We start from the raw sequence: 10,998 nt of genomic DNA, 5'->3' as shown, positions 1-10,998 counted from the left end.
TGGGAGAATGGCCCCACTCACACAGTGATGCAGGAAGCGTAAATTGTCAGCTTTCTGGAGTGCAGTTTAGCAGATATATCGGGAACCTTAAGAATGGTAATTCTTTGTGACCGAGGAGGTCAATTTTTAGGAATAATCCCTAGGAAGGAACCATGGTTGTACAAAAATTTATGGGCAGGAACACTTTGTTGCAGCATTACTTACAATAATTTAAATTAGAAAATGACCCAAACAGTTAACAATAAAGGATTGGCTTGGTTGCCAATCACGAACAGGCCTCCAATCCTATGTGTCTGATTCCACAAAATCCTCAGAGCTGACAGATTTTGTTTGCAGATTCAATGGTGGCAAAAAGCTAATTTGAACTTAAAGGAGGCTGCTTAATAGCCATTATTTATTTCATTTAGTATGATTATTCAAATGTTTTGTTGCCCAAGTACAATATTATACTTGGTTTTAGGCTGCTGTGAAGATCCTATTGTAGCAGCTTAATAATATACAATTTTTGCCCAGTCTTATCTTCTCTCAAATCAAAATAATTCTGATTTTTGAAATATCTGCTCCCCAAAGTTTTTGGAACCAGATGATATAAACCTATAACATCATTTAAATTCATGTTTTAAGGGAGCATTGTTGAAGATTTTGGTTATCACATTTTTTCTTATTATTAAGACAAAAAATAGTAGAACATAAAACTATGCATACAAGGTGGGACAAAAGTAGGTTTACAGTTGATGATATGGAAAATAGTACAATAAATAACAATGCAAAAATAAACTGTGGCCCTGGCTGGTGTGGCTCAGTGGATTGGATGCCAGCCAAATCAAGGATCTCAGGTTCAATTCCCAGCCTAAGGCACAGGCCTGGGTTGCAGGCCAGGTCCCCAGGAGGGGGCACAAGAGGCAATGTGCCTCTTATTACACATTGATGTTTCTCTACCTCTCTTCTCTCTCTCTAATAAATAAATAATATCTTAAAAAATAAACTATGATTTTCTCATTCACAACTATAAATGTACTTTTGCCCACCCCTGTATATCAAAATTTTAACAGTGATTATCTCTAGATAGTGAAATTGTGAGCAATTTAAATCTTTTTTTATACATTTTTATATTTTCCAAATTCTCTATAATGAATTTATATGAGCTCTAACAAATAAATGTATTTGAAAAACCTAAACTAAATCTAGATGATTTTTTATTACCTAGAAACTGAATAAAATGTCCAAGAAACATAGCCAGGATTCAAACTGAGTTTTCTAAATCTGCCTCATACATTCCTTCCCCTTTAATGTGCTACAACTAAACTGGTGTTTTTGAAAGAAAGTCTAGCAGATTTTTGATGAACAATGTGAATAAACAGATTCTGTGGCCCACTACATACTGAGAAATGCAATCAATATACGGGAGTTTACTGTAGGACTTCTCAGGGCCTGTATATTCTAAGTGGCAATATGTGCTTCCAAAAGAGAGGTGTATTATGTGGAGTTTGTCCGTTTGGCCATAGATCTTTTCTATTTAATTTGATTTGTATTTCAGTTTATGTTATTGTGCGGAAAATCTTCTAGACCATCCTGAGAATGTGCTTCCCATAAAGTACTTTGGAAATGCTAATCTAATGGAAAACTTCATCCTTCAACTGAGGAAAAATATACAAGAACCATCTCTACAGTAGTAACAGTTTCCTGTGGGAATGCTGACTCTTTCCAGTTATTAGCTTTTCTTTTTAAGAGTGATCTTCATAACATGTGAAGGGCCATGTTGCCAGAATGGTGAAGTTTGTTCTGTTAAGACAGTCATTTGTTCTGTTGTGATTCCATAGAAAATGATGGCCCATTACATAAATACTGATGGAAAGTCTGCAGTGGCGGGAAATCAAAGCTCCCAGATTTAATTCTCTGAACCCTCTTTCAGGTAATCAGACACCTCAGAACTTCTCACAGAGACGCACAAGACGGGGGCTGAGCAAAAAGAACTGTAGTCTGGGTAGCGGCAAAGCTGGAAGAGGACTTATTAATGTGAACATTCAGTGCTACCTCTGTCAGGTTGCTTCTTCTCTCTGTGTCTTGATCACTTCTTTTGTACAACAAAAGGGTTGATTAGGGTAGAAGAGCAAACTTGTTTCATCTTACTTGCCAACTCCAACTCGGTTAATTGGTGGAGGCTTCTAGAGTCTCAAGTCAGCCTCCCTGATTAGTGATAAAGAATACTGGAATTGATTATTAATGTCTGCCCTGGGCACAGATGGAGAGTGGCACCACTTCTGCCCTTTGTCATCTCCAAGTTTATGATTATCTAAGTACTCTTGAAGACCTGGGATGCTTTAAAAAGAACATATAGGAGCCAGCTTCCAAATATGAAATCTAGTTCTTGTTTCATAAACTGGTGATCTTTCGCCTTGTTTCCTTCATCCATGGAGCTTGCAAACTCTTGGCTCATGGTCTCTGTAATAGCAAAGTAGTGGTTTTCTATGGCAGTCTTCTTACACTCCCTTCCTTTCACCCTCTTGCCCAAGATGAATCTGTTTTTACTAAAAGAGAAAAAAAAGGAAAAAAATACATATGTAAAAATCACACATCCTCACCATGTGCAAAAATCATGTGTTTGGCAGCAAGAACATCTTTCCAAGGCCAAATGGCATTTTTTCTTTCTTGCAAAACGAGCAAGGAAAAAAATCTTACTTTCCCAGCAACTGGCACTGAATTATTGGCCCCTGTTAGTTGCTGCCACTAAGGGGCCTCTCATCCTTGAAACCTGTGATGCTGGGAGAACAAGTCCTGGGGGAATCTGGTTGCAACTTCCTCTCCTGCTTTGCATAGAGACTGAAGCATGCAAAACCATGGTTGGCAGAACCATTGTCATGGGTATTAGAGGGAGAGTGGTATGGAGGACAAATAGACCAGAGAGTTTGTAACAGCCCCATCGCTTACTAGCTGTGTGATTTGGGGCAGAATTTTTAACTCCTCTGAACCATCGACTGCTCAAAAAGGAAATGTCCCAGTTGGTCACTATGTGTGAGGATACTCCAGAGAACAAAACTGGCCAAAGTCCCTGCTCTTGGTGGGGCTGATATTTTAAAAGAAAGAGGCCAGCTGGGAGGGGATAATAGAGAAGATGGACAATGAACTGGTTAATACACACTTTAGTATCAGATGGTGCTGAAGACCAGAAGAAAATGAAATCTGGGTAGAGGAATATGAAATGCCAGGGTTGGAGTGCCACTTCAGCTAAAACGTCCAGACAAGGAGCCATTAAAACCAGGAGTTGGCGAGGTTCTGTGCCTTGTGTGTACCTGGAGGATTAGGGCTCCTGGCAGAAGGAATAGCAACAACAAAGTCCTCAGGCAGAAATATGCCAAGTGTGGGAACAGCAAGAAAGCCTGTGTGTCTGGAATGGAGTAAGTGAGGCAGAGAAGAGCAGGAGATGAGAACAGACTGGAGTGAGGTGAGGGGGAGGCAGGGGCAGGGCAGGGGAGACAGGTCAGGCAGGGTTTTGTTAGGACTTTGGCTTTTTCTCTGAGACAGGGGGTTATGGGAGCTTATTACACTAAAGAGTGACATGATCTCATTTACATTTTAACAGAAATATTTGACCTCTGTGTTGAGAAAAGGAGGGTGTAGGAGGCAAAGGTGAAGGTAGGGAGACACTTTGGAGGCTGTTGCCATGCTTCAGGGAAGTGAGGGTGATACTTTGGACCACAAGGGAGAGAAGGAGGTGATGGAAAGTGGGAGGGACCTTGATACATTTTGAAAGCTCCCTTACCAGATTGTTGTGGGAAATTGTGAAACAATGTGAGGGAAGTCCCACCCAATTCCTAGAATACAATAGTTACTCAAAGTTAGCTCACTGTTCCTAGTTATTTGACCAGTTGTGCTTGCTTACCCTAGAGAGGGGCTGGGTGGCTCACCTGAGAGCATCCTCATTCATTCAATCATTTCACCAGATATTGTTCTCTTGCCAAGCTCCATAAGATTAGAAAGGAGATGACAGCATGATTTACTGTAAGATGTCTGTCAGTGCTTCCTGAGGGCGGAAAAGGGGATTCTCGTTGACCATAGGGATGCAAAAAGAGAGATAAAGGGGGGAAACAACTACTTAGGGAATTTTGTTTCCCAAAGCAAAACAAACAATAAAAGAATTGCCAAGGATCATCTTGGCAGAATGTGGTTGGTAGAGAAAATTTTGGAGCTAGTGTTAGAGATGCTTTAGGGAGAACACATTCGAGTTTGAACTAAGCTGTCAACGTGGGTTCCTGAGAAAAAGTCTGTAGAGGGTGAACTGAATGTGTCCCAATGATGGAGTCAGGCTGGGTGTGGAGACAAGGACAGTTAGTGGGCCAGGCACAGCTTCCTGCCACCCTCCCAGGCTGTGGCCCCAGGGCTCCCTACAGGGTAAGCAGTGGTGTGACCCCATTGTTGAACTTGGTTGGTGCTGAAGGCATTCCTGAGGAGAGGCTGTGAGGCAGAAGATGTGAGGAGGCTCTATCCAGGACTGGCAGGTTTATAGGGAGCAGAGGGACATCAAGAAGTGTGATACAGTCCCTGTTATGAAGGTGTCTGCGCTACGGCACAGCGAGCATGGCAGAGGCGTTGGGTGAGCAGGGCAAACAGATAGAACTGGAGCAGCAGCCTTCCCATGGTGAACTCACTAGCAGAAAATGATTTCAAGCATTTTAATAGATTGGCAGTTATTTTAATGTTTTGCAAAAACACTAGATTTTCTTTTATGATAGTGATATGCAATCCTTTAAAATACATTTATGAAAGCTTAAAAATAAGTTGACTTAGTGGACATTATTCAGTCAGTAAGAGGCCAGGTAATGATCTGAGGGGTCCCTGAAAAGAAATTGAAGTTTGGGAACTGTGGCCTCAAGAGATGCTCTGTCCTCTGGGTGGTACTAGTATTGTGCTGGATTCTGGGGGTTAGCCAGACTCTGGATGGGGTCTCTTTTCACATCTGAAAACTCCTGGACATGAGGAGTCCTATATGTCAAAGGACATTTTCTCCTTTTCAAATGCTTCTGTTTCTTGTAAGAGTATGGATGAAGGGAACAAGATAAGGGAGAGAAAGTTCTGTCACCCCTTCTGTTTACACAAGAATGCAAAGGCCACCCTTTAATCTGTCCACTTAAAAAAATCCTCACCTGAGGACATTCTTCCATTGCTTTCAGAGAAAGGGAAAGGGAGAGAGAGAAATATTGATGTGAGAGAGAAACACTGATTTGTTGCCTCCTGTATGTACCCAGAGTGGGAGTCCTACATGCCAGGAATGGGATTCAAACCCAAAACCAAGGTATGTGCCCTGACAATGAAACCCTTGACATTTAAGTTACAGGATGGTGCTCCAATCAACTGAACCAGAGCTAGCCTGCCTACTTTCAACTTGCCCTCAAGGCTTTCTTTCTCCCTGTCCTGGGAAGAGGCAGCCTGAGAGCAAATGCTTTGCTCACCTCTCACACCCGCCCACCCATTGTTCTCCACAGGATGTCTTCCTGTCCATATGACTTATAAAGCACAGACCTTTAGAAAGCAGTTCAATAGTGGCTAGTTCCTCACCATGAATGAGGTGGGGGTGGGGTGACTGTGGGAGCAAGCCTGTCTCAACTCTTGCTCTCCTGATCCATCTTCCTTTTTGCTGAGTGACCTCTGTCCTTTAGAGCCAACCAGACATTGAACCTTGTATCTGTGTGGAGGACTTGAGCAGGTGGCAGGATGGCCTCTTTGAGGGCCATTGAAAGCCCCAGGAAAGCTGACATTGGGCTTCATGGGGGCCTATGCATCAGCAGAGTGGACAGTAGTGATGAGCCCCGCTGGCATTGGGCCCATGTATTGGACAAGACTGCCCAGCGGAGCCCAGCAGTTTAGGCAGAGTCGTGTGCCAGCATGAGGAGCTACTCACCTCATGGTGGCTCAGTGTCCTCATCTACAAAGGGTCATGCCAGTGCTTTTTTCACTGGGCTGTAATGGGGCTGTAATGAGGATCAGAAGGCATCTGCACATACAGGGTCTGTGCCTGGCATAGGCTAGATCTTGATAAATGAGAGCTATTATTATTGTCTTCATCACTGGAGCTAATTCCTGTAACATGCCTGAAAATAATTAACATCCTCACCATTGAACAGAAACACGTGATGTCCACTGCTTGTCTTGATGACCTCCAGGGACTCTTACATCACGCTCGCCATGCCGCAGTGCATGCCCAAGCAGTAGCACCCAAGGAATGTTCAGGATGGAGATCTTCTGACTTATTTTTATCTTGAGGACCTTCCTCAGAGGACTGAGCTTTGGTGGCCCAGCTGGAGTACAAGCTCCTGTGTACACAAGTATGATGTATCCCATTTCCACCTTCTCCACAGCCCTGTGTAGTAGGGACCAATGTCTATTTCATGACTATTGACACAGAGAACTGAACATGCTCATAATATGTCAAGGCTGACCTGGCCTCTGTGTGTCAAGGCCAGGTATTGATCCTAGCGGCAAATCTCCCAACCCCAGGTCTCCCTCCGGAACTGTACCTCCTAGCCAGTGCCTAAGTGTTGTAACAGAATTTCAGAGCCATCTGTGGGAGGGGGCTATCCCAGGGGGGAGAGAGGGATTCAGAATCTCAACTTTCCCCTTTAGTCACTGAATACACAGGTTGGGTGGGGGTTGAGGTGGCTCAACAGATGTCACCATGTGCCATCCTCAGTTGGCCTCTCCAAATCTTAACACAGCTTCCTGTCCTTGAGGTGCATCTGACAGCCCAAGCCTGGCTTCCTAACCCCCAAATCCTCATCTCCAGGTGTGCACAGTGTGAGGTCATAAGAGGGCTTTACCCTGTCCTTTAGGTTGGGACATTCTTGCTAGAACTTGTATTCTTGGGGGCAGGGCCTACCAGGGAAGGGAGAAAAAAAGGAAACTCAAACTTCAGAGTCAAACTGACTACATGGGAATCGTGCTGTGCCATTTTGGAAATGTGTGATCTTTCCCCATGGTTTTGAGCCTCAGTTCCCTCAACTCTAAAATAGACATGACAATGCCTGCCTCACAGAGCTGTAGTGAAGAATGAAGAGGATCAGGCATGAAAATCCAGCACCAGAGCTTGGGGTAGTTAGTGCTCAATGCAATCACAGCCTCCTGTGTCTCACAGCCCCTTCTTTCCCTGTCCCACCCACCTCTCCCCATACACACCAGGCGGGGGTACAAGGCTGGGCAGAGCCAGGGATGAGCTAATGCTACTCGGTGGATGGATCATTTCTCCTCTCAAGAACATGCTATCTGCCCTGCTGTCTGGGGGCATCGATGCCTGTCTCCCACTAGCTGTGTGAAATCAGGCTGGTCCTTTTCCCCCTCTGGGCCTTACGTTCTTCTGAACAGGGATGGGTGCTCTCTCATACTTCCCGGTTTGGACATTCCATGGTTCCAGGAGGCAGAGGATGACCAGAGCAGCTGGTCTTCCCAGGAACAGAAGGTTCTGTCCCTTTCTCAAGCCCTCCTTGGCCCAGGTAACCATCCAGGTACTTAATTAGCACTCTGGCAACCAGGTAACCAAGGTCAGCAGGTCAGAAGTTAATCATTTCCTCAAAGTACAAGCAAATAACCCATTTCCATATGCATATAGATAAAAATCACACAGCCAAGGCAAGGTTCTGGGCTACCTTTTCTGGTCTGAACTGACCCTAATTAGCCAGGTGACCTTGGGCAGTTGTCTTCTTCACCCTGGCCTCCACTTGCTCATCTGTAGAATGAGAGTTTGGGATTCAAGGGTAGTTACAGATGGATTCAAAGGCTGGAAAAGTGAACTGGGACCAGGCAGGTAACATTTCTTCCCAATCTGATACTGTCTTCTCCCTCACTTTCCCAGAACTTATGTCCTGGGCTTTCTAGCCCTGTGCTTCACATGTGTATTTGTTCTGCTAAGCCTACCCTTCTTTTAGTTCTTAAAATCCAGTGGATCCCATCCTCTCACCTGGCCATATTCTTTCCCTTGGCCAGGGAAGCCTCACTTCCCTGGCCCCTCTGTCCTCTGCCTTTAGGTGACAGAAAGACCCCCCTGGGGCCAGGTACAGGTAATCAAAGGGCACATAACTGGGGTGGCTGAAGAGCCCTGGGCTTCTATTCAAACTGTGTGCTTCCTTTGGATGTGAGCCACATCTCCCGTGTTGGCATAGAACGGGTACACAGAACTCCTGCCAGAGTGAACACTTCTGGGGTGGGGGGTACCATGCACAATGAGTGTGTGGGAAAGTGTCTTTCTGGTGGGTTTGTGAACACATGGGACACTGAGTCTAGAAATAACTGAACACAGTTTTTAGGAGAATGCCACTTAACATCAGACTCCTTGTGTAAAGATACACTTGGATCCAAAGGACACACAAACAGAGCTTCTCTAATGGAGGAAGAAGGTCTAATCTGGCTCTGCTGTGGACCCCCCAGCTGTGCCACCCACCCGTTTAGACTTTACCATCCCCACTTTTCCCTAGGGTGGAATAAAAAGAAGTCAGTCCCAAGGCCACATCCAGCTCTCATCTCCCAGCAGTGTGGGTCACTACCCCTACTGAGGGGAAAGACTCTACTTTCAGGAAACATGCATCTATGCTGGGCTTACTCTCCACCTAATCCCAACTGTCCACCTTGGCTTCCCTGAGGCTTGCTGTGTGCAATGCCTAATGTCCTTGCTTCCCCACCTTACCTGCCGTGAACCCAGTGTCTCCAGTTTCCAGGCAATGAAACATGTCCTCAGTCCCACCAGCAGGTCTCATTGTTATCATATCTCCAGGGTAAGCAGCAGAGGAAACAAAAGAAACAAGAGTTAGATGTTATAAAGCAAGAGAAGAAAGATGATGGAAAAGTGCCTGCTAAATAATTTCTTCCATTTTGGGGTAGGGATAAAAAGAGGTGGGTTCCTATACAGTGCCACTGCAGCTACATAGGGCCTGGCCTGGTGTCCGTCAAGAGCTCTGTCTCTTAAAGAGAACCCTGGGCCAAGATTTATTGGCTGCTGGGGCCCCGCTGTGTGTGTGGCTTTGGTGTTTACAGGCCTGGGGAAGGTTGAGGTCTCTCTTCCCAGGATGCACAGTACTGTCGAGCTGAAGTGTGGGTAAAGAATGGCTGCCATTCATGGTGGAGTTCACAACAGGAGTTGGTGTGCAGCCCAGGGGAGCAGGCAGCCTTGTACTTATAATGGAAAGGAATGGAAATCCCACCCCACTGGTTTCAGACTGGGAGGGACAGGGTGGAAAGGCTTGTTCCCTAGGAGTGTCTGGGTAACCTTGCCAACACCTGGCAGGCAGGCAGGCAAGAGACATTGATTGCATGTCCACCCTGTGTGTGCAGGCAATGAAGACAGCCCAGAGCAGAGCTGGCAGGATGTGACTCCAGAAGCTGACCAGGGTAAGATCCCTGAACCAAAGCAGGCCACAAATTAAATAAGGTAGAAGAGGGAGAGGTGGATGGAGTGGCTGTTACCTGCATGGGGGCAATGCCTGGTAGCAGATAATGTGTCCTTGCCGCAGGTACTACAGCAGTGTGAGTCTTCATTTGCACATCTGAAAAGTGGGAAGGATGATATTGGGTTCATAAGGCTTTGTGGGGATTAAATAATGGAATGTGTACAAAAGGCCTGGCATGTCAGTATTCAACCATGACTATTATTTTTACCACTAACCTACTGCTAATGTGGTTTTTCTAGTTGTGTGGTCCTGTAGGCTGAGCACTGTGAAGGCCTGGTTTCAAATCTCAGCCTTGTTCCTGCTCACCATGGAACACAGGATACACAGCACTCGGGGTTGAGGGACATGGGCTCTACCTGCCACATCTCCATCATGATCAGAGCTCATCTTGAAGGAACAAGAGCTGATATTCACTAATCACTTACTACCTAATTGGAGCTGAGCCAAGTGTGTCATCTGTTTCATCACTTTCATATAATATTGTGAACCTTTGACTGTGGAAATCTTCAAAGGAATAAAGCCAACCATTGGATATGCAGCTTTAGTATTCATGGATCCAAACAACCTCAGACAAATAATTTTCAAAAAATCCCAGAAAGTTCTAAAAACCAAAATTTGAATTTGTCCATACACTTAGGATTTTGCTGAATTCACATGAATGAAGCAATTTCTGAGCACATCCTGCTATAGACTATATGCCTCTATAGGTTATATGCAAATATTACACCATTTTATGTAAGGGACCTGAGCATCCATAGATTTTGGTATCCATGGGGATTCTGGATCCAGTCTTCTGTGAATACCAAGGGAAAACTATACAGAAACAGATGGGATGGTAAAGAGTCTCTTAAACCCAATACCCTGCTTCAATAGTGATTGATAGTCATCATTATTTTTTTCACCCATCCTTCTGACCTTTTTCTTCCCACCTTGCCCTCCTCTTTCATTTCAGTCGTCTCCTCTCTCCTCACTTACTGCTGGAACATCTAAAGCGAACTCCAGGCTTTTTATTATTCATCTGTAAATACCTCAGCATAGATGGCTGCTGGATAGAAAATTTTAAAAAAGAAAGAAGAAACTATCATACCTTAAGAAGTAGACAGTCTTGGCTGAGTGACTCAGCTGTGTGTAGCATAATCCCATGCACCAGAAAGATTTTGGGTTTAATTCTTGGTCAGGGCATTTACCTAGGTTGTGAGCTCCATCCTTGGTCATGGTGCAAATGAGGGGCAAGCAACTGATGTTTCTCTCTTCTCTCTCTCTCTAAAATCAATAAACATATCTTTGAGTGAGGATTAAAAAAGAAGTAAATGACAATTTTTAATATCATCCAATATCCAATCTGTAAGTCATTTCACTTAATCCTCAAAATAACCTTTTGGAAATAAAATGATTACTCCTAATTTTCAGATAAAGATAGAGCAAATGACACATGAAGAGATTTAGGCACAGTCACTCAGCTTGGCTCTAACTCCTGGGTCCAGTAGGCTGGTAGGTACTAAATGTAGGAATCAAACTCAGTTAAATCCCAGAACCTAAGCCCTTACTTCTCCTTCATTACTGATCTTCA

The 10,998-nt window shown here is 44.5% G+C and overlaps 1 long non-coding RNA gene across 1 annotated transcript; it reads right to left on the bottom strand.

Moving 5' to 3' along the window:
* Positions 1-1,827: 1,827 nt before the first annotated feature.
* LOC119038069 (uncharacterized) lies at positions 1,828-10,693 on the bottom strand. The gene is made up of 4 exons (XR_005080353.2): positions 10,616-10,693; positions 9,445-9,524; positions 8,669-8,749; positions 1,828-2,528 (listed from the first exon to the last, which is right to left on the bottom strand). It is a non-coding gene; the product is annotated as an uncharacterized LOC119038069 (long non-coding RNA).
* Between the last annotated feature and the right edge of the window lie 305 nt (positions 10,694-10,998).

The sequence above is a fragment of the Artibeus jamaicensis genome, unplaced genomic scaffold (genome assembly GCF_021234435.1).
Source record: "Artibeus jamaicensis isolate MK-2021 breed Jamaican fruit bat unplaced genomic scaffold, CSHL_Jam_final contig_332, whole genome shotgun sequence".
NCBI lineage: Eukaryota > Metazoa > Chordata > Mammalia > Chiroptera > Phyllostomidae > Artibeus > Artibeus jamaicensis.
Note: the sequence above shows the minus strand (reverse complement) of the source record. Positions and strands in the feature narration are given on the sequence as shown.